The sequence below is a fragment of the Vigna radiata genome, chromosome 7 (assembly GCF_000741045.1).
Source record: "Vigna radiata var. radiata cultivar VC1973A chromosome 7, Vradiata_ver6, whole genome shotgun sequence".
Classification (NCBI taxonomy): Eukaryota; Viridiplantae; Streptophyta; class Magnoliopsida; order Fabales; family Fabaceae; genus Vigna; species Vigna radiata.
In genome coordinates this window covers 6,993,413-7,002,602 of record NC_028357.1, presented here as the reverse complement: position 1 = coordinate 7,002,602, position 9,190 = coordinate 6,993,413, and positions in this window count along the sequence as shown.

The following is a 9,190-nucleotide window of genomic DNA, read 5'->3' as shown; positions in this document are numbered from 1 at the left end:
GTGGAACTTGGGAGCTTGTCTCATTACCGTCTGAAAAATGTGTTGTTGGTTGTAGATGCATTTTTTCTATCAAAGTTGGTCTTGATGGAACTATTGATCGCCTCAGAGCTTGTCTTGTGGCCAAAGGTTACACACAAATTTTTGGTTGGATTATGGTGATACTTTTTTTGTAATGGCAAAGATGGCATTTGTTCATTTATTTATAGCCATGGCGGCTCTTCAACAATGGCATATTTATCAACTAGATGTCAAAAATACATTTTTTGACGAAGATTTGTAAGAAGATACTTATATGAAGCAACCTCTAAGATTTGTTGCTTAGGGGGAGTCTTTTGGGTTGGTGTGTCGTCTTCGCAAATCCTTATATGGCCTAAAATAATCTCATAAGGCCTGGTTTGGAAAATTTAGTAATGTTGTTCAACAATTTAGTATGACTCGATGTGAGGTAGATCATTCAATCTTTTACCATCACTTGAGTGTTGGATATGTCTACTTGATAGTATATGTTGATGATATTGTTCTTACAGGAAGTGATAATCATGGCATCTCTCAGATGAAACAACATCTTTGCAACCATTTTCAAACCAAAGATCTTGGCAAACTTAGATATTTATTGGGTATTCAGGTGGCACAATATAACGATGGTATTGTTATATCTCAAAGAAAATATGCATTCGATATTTTGGAGGAAACTGGATTGAGGAATTCAAAACCCGTGGACACACCAACCAAACTTCTACCAAAACAGGGGGAGCCTATATCGAACCCCGAGAAATATAGAAGACTAGTTAGAAAATTGAATTATCTTACAGTTACTCGTCCTGAAATTTCCTTTGTAGTTAGGGTGGTAAGCCAATTCCTTAATTCCCCATGTGAAGATCATTGGAATGAAGTTATTTGTATATTAAAATACATTAAAGGATCTTCTAGAAAAGGGTTGTTATATGGTTCTAAAACCATACAAGAGTGGTTTGTTATTCTGATGTTGATTGGTCAGGATCTCCTTCTGATAAAAGATCTACATTCTGATATTGTGTCTCTGTTAGTGGTAACTTGATCTCTTGGAAACGCAAGAAACAGAGTGTTATGGCGAGATCTAGTGCAAAAACATAATATAGAGCTATGGCCTCAGCCACTTGTGAGCTTGTCTGGATTAAGTAATTGTTTAGAGAATTATAATTTTGAGATGTGTCACTCAAATGACACTTATATATGTGACAATCAGGCTACCGCTCATATTAGTTCTAATCATGTCTTTCTTGAGAGGATCAAACACATTAAGATTGACTGTCATTTCATTCCAGAAAAGATTGTATTTGGAGATATCAAGACTGATTTATTGATTCAAGTGATCAGTTAGTAAATATTTTCATTTAGTCTTTATGGAGGACGAGAATTGAATTATTTGTAACAAGCTTGGTACGTACGATTTGTATGCACTAGCTTGAGAAAGAGTGTTAGATTTATTATCTTTATCTTTTATCTTTAGTTGATTTATTATTATTTTTTATTTGTATTTTAGGCTTAGCTCATATTTCTTTTATTATAAATAGAAGACCATATATATATATATTCAACACAAACAAAAAAAATAATCTCATTGGTTTTCATTATATTCAACACATATTAACTAAGTGTAATTTGACAATGTTTATTCATTAAGTTAGCTTTACATCTACTTTCTATAAGTTAGTTAGGTTGCATCAATTTGTGGTTTTATTTATCTTTCTCTATTTTTCTAAATAAATTTACGTTAAGCAACATTCTAAACTTTCATATCTAAACTATATTGATATTCTAAAATTCATTTATCATTTGTCGTCACATAAAAATTTATTAAAATAAAAAATAAAAAATAAAATGCAAGACATGAGAAACCACACTAAATCTATGTTAAAAAATTAGATCTAATAAAACATAGATAAATTATACTTATTATAAAAAAATATATTAAAAAAACATATAAATAAAATATTAAACCACTAAAACTGATCTTTATAAATAAAAGTTAATTAACTTAGCACTATAATTTTCTTTACTTTACATAAGATATGATTTCTCTATTTTCCTTTCACCGAACCAATGATAGAAAAGAAAATTGGCTAACACGTGAAAATTAGTATTTAGGGTGAAACACGAGTCCAAATGATGATTGTAATCATTTTATATGTGGTTGATAAGGTAATTTGACTTTTACTTAATTTTTTGTTACAATTTTTTTTTTAGTTTTCCTATTTTTTATAACTTTTAAAAATTGGGACTGATTTACTAAAATTTTATAAGGAAACTCACGCAAGTTAATATTCGTGTATTACCTTAATTTTTTTTTATAAATCTAATCAAAACTTATGGCCCATATTTTTTTTTTAGTTTTCGGAGTTTATATAAGACTTAAATATACTCAAAACATACAGAATCAAAGTTTTAGTTTCCTCTTTTCCACTCTTTTATATCATTTTCATTTTTATCTTTTTCAATTTATTTTATGTTGTATTTTCAATTGTTTATGAATGAGAAACTAAATCTTTGAGGATTAATTTACAAGAATCAAAATCAAACAAGTCAAACTGAACTTTTCATAGATTATTCCTCGTTCTCAGTTTGTTTTTATCTTAATTGATTTCAGGTTTGCTCTTTGTGATATATTGTAATTTTTATGTTAGAATTCAAATTAGGAATTAATTGTGTACCGTATGCCCGTACGGATATCGATATAGACCAATTGGATATTGGCTAGGGTTTGGACGGACGGTCTCGTCGAATCATAGATTCTAATCAAGTTTATTAGTAAGCATTATTTATTAGGTATTGGACCACGATTATAATTTCTTTAATCATAAGCTCATCTCGAAACCTATCAATACATTGAGGTAAATTAAGCGATTGCATTTATTGCGAACTTACGATTTTAATGTGGTACCCGTTTAGTTAGATTACTGACTTGAGCGTCAGAGTGTCTTTGACAAGTACCCACTCATACGATTTGGAATTTGGACATTGAGAATAAAGAAAAATTTGACTAAGTGTGTTTGAGGCAACCTAAAGTGATCAGGAAAAAATTGTGAATGAGTGTTTGACAGAAATTTTCAACCCACACCCAAAATAAATTGAATTTTTTATTGACAACTATACGAATGAAATGAAGATATTTTAATTTTAATTCCTATAGCCAATTTAATTTATTATTGAATAGATTAATTGTTCAAACTTGAATTTGAATCTTTATAAAGTTGTAATAAAAGAATTGTTTGGTTTTTGAAATTGTGAATTTATATGTTATGATTATTTGGATTTCCGGTTTGGATGTATGTTTTATTTTCTTCAATTTTTGATTTACGTGTTTAATCCTTAAATTCCAAATTTAATTTTGTATATGAAAAATAATAAATATTGAATACAATACGTGTACTCTGATAATAATGAATTGTGTTCTATATTGTAAAATTTAGATGATTTTAATATCTTTGATTTTAAGTATGCAAATCATTGATAAAAAAAATGAAAATGGTTTAGATTTAAAGATAAACTAGTATAAAAGAAATGAAGTAAATAAATAGAGATTGTGTTTGTAAAATTAAACGAATGACCTTTATATATTTTGTTAGATAGAATTGTAAGTAACTTGTATACAGAATTTCATTTAGTATCTGCTATAAATTTTTTGTAATGTATTTGATCTACAGCAAATAGATCCATGCTAAAAAAAACAACATATTAGTTAAACTGACACAAATAAAATATTAACATTAGATTTGTGTCAATCTTTGCATAAGTTAAAGCAATACTACATGTTAAAACACAAAGTCAATACTATTCATCTCTTAGTTTTGACTTTCTAAGTTTTCTATGTAAAACTTAATTAAAATAATCATGTGGATGTACTTGTTTTCATTATTTTGTTGTTGTAGATCGGGTGAAATAACTTATATATAAGAACTAAACTTCCATAGATAAAAAAGATTTTTCTTTAAGTATTTATTAATCAATATTTTTACACCAAACATCAAAAAAAACCTTAAGGGCCTTGTTCATATGGATAGATTTGTGGAAGATGATTTGGGAAAGAGTGATTGAATGAATTTGAGATGATTTAAGAGTAAATATTTTGTTGTTTGTTAGAGTGGATTTGTAAGTAATTAAGAGTGAATTTGGAAGTAAAGTTTATGAGAAGTAGTGTAGGACTTTGTGACAAATTTAAAAAATTTGTTTAATTGGTAGAAATTAAATATTATCAAAATGTCCCTAATTATTAAAGTAATATAAAATATTATTTGTTAATGTTATATTTAATTGTAAAAATATTTATAAAGAGTACAAAATTAAAAATAATAATTAAAATTAATTTTTAAAAAGTGACAAAATTATAATTTAATAAAATGAATTTATTTTTAAATGTAGTATATGTTTGTAATAAAATGTATTATTATTATTAACAAAATTTAATAAAGACTTAATTGAAAAGATTCTAAAATTTAATTAAGTATTTATTTAGCAAGTAAAATATTTAATTGTATATATTATCTTATTTAAATTGAATCTTTATTTATTTACAAAAGTTTGATTTTATTAATTTTTTAATTTAAATTTTTGTTTACAATTTTCATCTGAGTATATCTTTTTATATAGAATTATATAAATATTTATGTTTATCTAAAATTGTAAGCAAGTGAGTCTCAGTGTATGCATCTCATCATCATTTTGACCAATTGTAGAAATAATAATAGTTTCATGTGCAAAACCACAACAAAGGATAATATTGTAAAACTTCATTCTTTACCTTCAAATCTCCTCTATTATGTGAAGATAGAATCTCTCTTCAATCTCGCAAATCTTCGTTTTTAATTACTCTCAAATCATTGCAAACGAACAACCCTTCACTCACATATCCCTCTTTCTTAACACTAAATCCCTTTATACGAACACAGCATAAATGAAATTAAGGGGAAAAAAAGTAATTGATATAGATTTAGATATTTTTAATTTAATTATTATTATATTAATTTTTTTTATTATATAAGAATCTAAAAAATAGCGTATTAAATTAGATAGGTGTATTAAAATAATGAGATCGAGTATTTTATTTTAAAATAATCTTATAATATAAATAGAATTTTGTAAAGTTCGTCACATTATCTAAATACCTTCTATCTCTCTAAAATAATATTTTCTTCCTTTTCTCTCACATCTCTCTAACTTTTCTCACACTTGGATCCTTTGTTTGACGATTTGGGGGTACCTAGACATTCACGGCATCAAAAGCTACTAATCTGACCAATCAATTGGTCGAATTGAGCGAGTAAGCAGTTAACCCCTTTCTTTAGCGTTTAGGGTTCTTGATCCTGTGAAGGATTTCTGTTTGCATGGATCAAGAGTTCATTTTCTTCAATTCTTGACTCAATTTAGATTCTAAGGTTGGTTTTCTATCATCAATCAGTGATTTGTAGGATTTCCTAAAATTTCCTTGCGGTTTAAGTCACAGTCGGGGTATTTGCTTGAGCGGTGCGAGTTTGCTAGAGGTAAGGGAAGCTAGTTAACTACTTTCAATAAAAATATATGGTGTGAATTTTATGGTTTATAATGATTAAAATGCTTGAGTCATAAGATGTGGTTTCGTGTTAACAGTCATTTGAGTAATTGGATGAAATGTATACTTTGTATGTTAATGGATGTTGTTAATGTGTGAAATCTATTGTATGTATGTTTGTGATGTTGGAATTGATGTTGATGAATTTAAATTGTATAAATGGGGTTGTTAAAGGAGAAGAACATCTTGAGTATGGATTAGTTGGTCTAAAATGGGAGCTTAAGGTAGTGGAATGGTGTGATGGGTGGTTGAACTGATTTTGGTGAAGTTAAGGTTGTTTATTAACTGGTTTGGGTTTTGTTTAACATTTTGGAATGTTAGAAAATGGAGTTAGGAGGGTGTGGTAGTAATGAAGTAGAGTTTTACTTGATTTAGAGCTAAATTTTAGGAAATGGGGTAGTGAAAACTTTAGTTTGGAGTTCTGTGTGCAAATGGTCAGTTTGAAAAGTCTTGGTAAGTCATTTGGGACTTGATAGAGTTCCTAAGTTGCTTAGAATTGTGCCACAAATGGTAGAATTCAATTTGACTCTTTAAGTTGAGTTTTTGTAAGTTTTTGGGTGAAATTTTGAGTCTACTTGTTTAGATTGAGGTTAAAAGTGTTTAGACAACATTGGTTAAGTATAATTAGGTACACAACACAATCTAGGAGGGTTAGAAGTTGGGAAAATAGTTGGAATTTGTAAATTTGGTGTATGTTGCGTAATTTTGCAGATTTGTGTTGTAGATTATGTAGACTCGTTGTGCGAGTGGAGTCGCTCAACGAGTGGTTGTGGAAATTGGCTTACTGTTTGATGATTGGCACAATGAAAAAGTGCGCTGAGTGACTGGTTGAGGTCTGGGAGCACTGTGAGTTTTATTCAATTAGCAAATTAGGTCACTTAGCGAGTGTTTGGAGGGTCTGGACCACTGTCTGAACTTTCACATAGCGAGTTAGGGGCACTAAGCGAGAGGTTGGGATATGGTACCACTGGTAGTTTAATTCGCTCAACGAGTTGGGTCGTTGAGCGAGTGGTTTAAAGGTTGAGGGTACTATCAGTGGATTCACATAACGAGTGTGTGCGCTATGCGAAAGGAGTCTGTGGTCGTTCAACGAGTGTATGCGCTGAGCAACTGGTCCAGGTGATAGTTTCCTTTTTATTTCTTTGTCCTAGTTTGATTTAAATGAAGTTTTAAATTCATTGTGAAGTATGTATGAATGTGTATTAAGGTATATGATTGATCATGTCATGAGTTATGTTTCAAAGTGAAAGTATGGTTTCAAAGTGGTGAAAGTAAGTTTCAAAGTGAATCCTCTTGGTGAGGTTCAAGTATATTTAGAATGAATGCAGAAGCTCGGTCTTAGGGGTTATCCTGAAACTCCAATGGTCTTCCATTCTCACTTAAAGAGGATTGATCCAGTATGCTCCATGGCCCGTAACAGACTAACCTCGTGAGTGTGGTAGGGTGAAACTCATTGACAATGACTTTGCAAATCAGTAGAAGCCACGACGAGTGTACGACCCCCCATAGCTCGACAATCTTTCTAAGTCTGGACGGTCAAAGTCAGTGAAGTGTCATGCATAAAGTGTTTTGTGTTGGGAATGAGTATATATGATTGTATGAAATGTAATTAGTAAATATAATGTTTGTTCTTTTATTTAAACTAGTTTACCCTGTTGTGTGTGCTTGTGTTTTGTATGTGTGGTGTTTTTCCTTTGCAATGATCACCCTGTGGATGTGAGCAGAAGGAGAGAAGGTTTCTTTGGAACAGGCTTTAGACGGAGGTGATGCGACAGCATAGGCTAGTTAGATTAGCATTGTATATAGTTTGGTAGTAGACTAGTTATATATAAGGTTTAAATTTTATGGTTATTTTGAATGACTGTAAGTTTATATTTTATATTTTGGTCTATAATTGTTCTATATTATCATATCTGTGATGACTATTTTATATAGTTTTATACTATATTTTTGGGTGTTATATATTAAATATTAAAATTTTTATCCTTTTAATTAAGTTTTTTTATTTAATTTTTTTTAATTAGTTGACGTGGTTTTTTTTGTAATGCTTGTCTTTTTATATGTAAGATTTTTTTAGTTAATATAAACTATATGATAATTAATGTAAAATGATAGGTAAATTTTATTATTTTCACTAAAAATATTTTGGATACCAGGCGATTGTTATTGTCACATATATTAATCGTAATGAAAGCAATAATTATTTAATAGTTGTAAATAATGAAAGGAAAATTATTGAAATCATAATAATTTCATGATCTAACATATGTTTAATTAAAATAATATAAATCAGATGTTATTTTATATTAATTATAAATCTCAAAATTTTCACAATATTTAAAAAGGTAAAAAAAAATATAAAAACAAGATAACAGTTATATTATTCAATTTATGAAAAATATAAATTAAAAGTATTCAAATGGAAATATAAAAATTAAATATTGAATATTGTGACATCCCAATAATATACGACATGTATATATAATCTAGACGTCATCCATTATAATAGAAGAAAGCAGTTAGAGATGTACTTGAAACATTAGGAGAACAGTCATCCTTGAAATAGCTTAAAATTTAAAACTTAAAGTGCTAGAGAGTATCTCAAAATAACTTAAGTGGAAAGTATTTCAAAAGAGGGTAAAAGAACTAAGAGAGTTCTAGAGAATCTAGGCAGCAGCATCTTCATTTCCTTCCAAGATATGCTCCAGTGAAACCTCATTCTCCTCTGCTCACATCCAAGTGGATGATCATTGCAAAAGAAAGACATACGCAAACATGGTACAGACACAAGCAGTGCAAGGGTGAGCTAATTATATAAAAAGCATGCATCGTGTCAAACATAGCATATACAAGAGTTAATCTCAAATCAGAACAGATTAAGGCATATACCCTAGCATGTTAATTTCTAGACTTGACACGTCCGGACTTTAGAATGAGAATAGAGTTATGGCAGGTCATGCACTCGTGGTGGCTTATGAAACTTGGGTTCCCCACCCTGCCACACTCACGAGGTTAGTCTGTTCCGCGCCTTGGAGCATACTGGAAGCCTCCGAGACTAAGACCTCCTGCTACTCCTCACCACATGGTCCAATCCTCTCTACGTGAGAAGAAAGGCCATTAGAGCGTCAGGACAACCCCCAAAATTGAGCTCCCACTTTCATTCTAAAACACTAAGAATCTCACCAAGAGATTCTACATTTGAAACTACCATAAGCAAACATGAAATCATGTTTCAGTCTTTTCCAATTCACACACCTTCGAATTATAATTAAACCACATGTTTAAGCTTTAAAGATCAAGTCATATGTACCAAAACATGCTCCACAACCACTTCCAATCATCTCAAATAGACAATATTGTCATGTTATCTCAATCACACTACAAAACTCTACCATCTCTCGTAAATAATACATCCCCATAGGTAAAATTTAATATCATACGTAATCTTTACTATTAATTTTCTATAAAACAACATTATTTTAATATAATTTATTATCATATTTACTCCCCTGCATCTCTTATATATAATATATTAATATAATATATCTCATACTTTCTTTTATATATAAATATTATGATAACAATTTATATCATACGTACTCCCCT